At 37.3% G+C, this 3,201-nt stretch overlaps 1 non-coding gene across 1 annotated transcript; it reads left to right on the top strand.

The window, feature by feature from the left end:
- Positions 1-1,067: 1,067 nt before the first annotated feature.
- LOC128773946 (U6 spliceosomal RNA) lies at positions 1,068-1,173 on the top strand. Its single transcript, XR_008418439.1, has one exon. It is a non-coding gene; the product is annotated as a U6 spliceosomal RNA (small nuclear RNA).
- The last annotated feature ends 2,028 nt before the right edge of the window (positions 1,174-3,201 follow it).

Raw genomic sequence — 3,201 nt, 5'->3', positions numbered from 1 at the left:
GATAGTTTTATTTATTCCTTTCCAATATATATGCTTTTTATTTCCTTTTCTTGCCTTACTGAGCTGGCTAGGACTTCTGCTACTATGATGAATAAAAGCAGGGGAAGCAGACATCCTTGTCTTGTTCCTGATCTTGGGGAACTTTTGGTATTAAGTATCATAACTGCAAAATTTTTATAGATACTCCTTTATCAAGTTGAGAAAGTTCTTCTCTAATTTTCTAGGTTTTTTTATTCGTGAATGGGTGTCACATTTTGTCACGTGCATCTTCTGCAACAATTGATATGATCATGCGATTTTTCTCCTTTAGCCTGTCATAGGGAATTGCTTTGATTTTCCAATATTGACCCAGACTTGCATTCCTGGAATAAACCCCACTTCATCATGATGTATAATTCTTTTTTTATGTAAGAATTGCAGGGACGTCTGGGTGGTTCAGTCAGTTAAGCGTCCGACTTTGGCTCAGGTCATCATCTCGTGGTTTGAGCCCCATGTCAGGCTCTGTGCTGACAGCTCAGAGCCTGGAGACTGCTTCAGATCTGTGTCTCTTGTCTCTCTCTGCCCTCCCCTACTCGTGCTCTGTCTCTCTCTTTCTCTCAAGAATAAGTAAACATTAAAATAATATTTTTTTTAAGAATTGCAAAGATTTGTTGAGAAAATTTGCGTGTAAGATCATGAAATATACTGGTCTGTGTTTTTCCCTTTTTTGTACTGCCTTTGTCTGGTTTTGTTATTAGGGTAATATTGGCTTCACACAATGAGTTGGTGGATGTACTGTCCTCTGCTATTTTCTGAAAAAGACTGTGCAGAATTAATACTAATTTTTCTCAAGTGTTTGGGAGAATTCTCCAGTGAAATGATTAGGGTCAGATTTCTTTATGAAAGCTTTTAAATTACAAATTCAATTTTTAAAATAATTATAGGACTATTCATATTTTCTCTTTTGTATTGTGTGAGTTTAGGTAGCTTGTGTTTCTCAAGGAATTGGTCTGTTTCATCCATGTTTTTGAATTTATGTCGGTAGAGATGTTCGTAGTATTGCATTACTGTTCTTTAAGGCTGAAGGAGCGCTCGCTTCAGCAGCACATATACTAAAACTGGAATGATGCAGAGAAGATTAGCACGGCCCCTGTGCAAGGATGATACACAAATTCGTGAAGCTTCCATATTTATGTTAAGGGATAACAATATATTTGCTTTCATTACCATTATTTTATTTTTTTTCAACAACCGGTAAAATCAAATTTAATGCGTAATAAAATGATTTCATATGTTTTAAAAAAAATTTTAAAAATAAAGGCTGAAGGATCTGCAGTAATATCCCCTGTTTAATATCTGATATTGGTCATTTGTATCTTCTCTCTTTTTGTCTTTTTCAGTCTTGCTAGAGAGGATTGTCAATTTTATTGATAATTTCAAAGAACTAACTTTTTGTTTCATTGATGTTCTCTATTTTCTATTTTCAATTTCATTTCTTTCTGCTCTTTATTATTTCATTTCTTCTACTTGGGTTTATTTTATTCTTTCGTTTATTTGAGGTGGTCACTTAGATTGATTCGAGGTCCTTCCTCTTTCTGTTTTAAGCATTTAGTGCTATAAATTTTTCTCTCTTGGCAACAACTCTGTAGAGATATGCTAATCTTTTTATTGGTGTTCATCTGTTATACTGTGGTTTTTTTTCTGAGATTCCTACTTTAATGGCGCCCTCTTCTGTCAGCATAACAAAGTCCAGATACTTAATAAATTTGCGCTTCTGTTTGTGATACGAGAGAGTTCATGTGCTCTGATTTTGTGGTTCCCTGTCATCATGTTAGCTCTAAATTTTGCCCTTTGTCTTTCCCCCTTCACCACTCAATTGACAAAGAGTTCTCTGTCGCTTTTCACCTTTTTTTCTTTTCCAGAACCTATGTGTTCCAAGGACGTCCCCTTCAATCACATATGCTTGTTTCTTTCCTGTATTTATGCTCTGTTCCACCTAACCACTTGAAAACCTATAGGGTGAACCTGGTCTTTCTGGTGGTGGTTTTCATACAACTTTAGGCTTTTTTAGCTATCTTCCCTCTTCTTTTTTCCCCTCAGGTTTTCTCAACCAGCCTTGCTCACCACAAAACCTTGTAAGAGGGCAGGTGGAAGGGTGAGAAAACAACACACTGGGATTTGGTGTTCTCTCTCCTCTTACTACAGTTATGTTGAGGCTGAGATATTCTTTTTCTTCAAGTTATGGTGAGGGTATGGTTTGGGTAGTTTCATTTTTCTCTTCTTGTTGGTCTATATTGCTTTCGGATGAAATGGTGAAATACCGGGACATAGGCGGCTGCCATTGGTGTCTGTCACCCAGAAGTTCTCCATCATACGGAACTCTAATAATAGCTAGGTGTTCTTTGTGGTGACTATAAGTGTTTCTCAGTAGAAAGATATTTTAACCTGTGTAAAACTTGACAGCATACTAGGGAAGATGTGGGAAATAATGTCTAATTTCCCCAGGGCTAAAGTAATGTTTCTCTCTTTTATCCCGTTTTCAATCTCAGTGCTTTGTTTGGAATACAAATGCCTCCCATCTTTTCCCAACTACCGGAACCAAAGATGATTGGGAACCAAATATGAAACGCCAAGGTTCTAATACGTGATCATTTCCATTTTTATCTCTGGAATAGCAGGAATTCCAAGAGTAAACTGCAGTAGAGCCTGTCATCCTAGTTGAGAGTGTTTAGCCAGGTTAGAAGAGAGAAAATATCCAAGAGCTTGTTCAAAGATTCTTCTGTCTAGATCCCAATCTCTCATATTCCATGATTGCCTTTGGGGAGACCTTACTCGCTAAAGCTGTGACCGATAAAACTAGATTTCCTTGTGATACCTGTTTTTAAGACACCATGCTTTCAAAATAAATGTTCGTAAATAACATTTCTAATTAAGGTTTAGTAGCCAAGTTCTCTCACGCGCCTTTTCCAGAAAGTATGACGTTGGAATCAATACAGCAGAGCGGTTGGGGCATGTGATTCTCAGAGCCAGAATGCCTGGATGAATATCCAAGTTCGGCCATTTTATACACGTGGTCACCAAATTACTAAACACCTTGGTACCTCCTGTTTTCTCACCTAGAAAATGAAGGTAGTAGCAGTACCTACATCATGGTGTAGTTGGGGGGATTGAATGAGTTAATACATATAAGGCACGTAAAACACTGCACAACATAGAAGCTCA

This window comes from Panthera pardus, unplaced genomic scaffold (genome assembly GCF_024362965.1).
Source record: "Panthera pardus isolate Hobbes unplaced genomic scaffold, ASM2436296v1 HiC_scaffold_27, whole genome shotgun sequence".
NCBI lineage: Eukaryota > Metazoa > Chordata > Mammalia > Carnivora > Felidae > Panthera > Panthera pardus.
The sequence above is the reverse complement of the archived record's forward strand: the minus strand, read 5'-3'. Positions and strand labels throughout refer to the sequence as shown.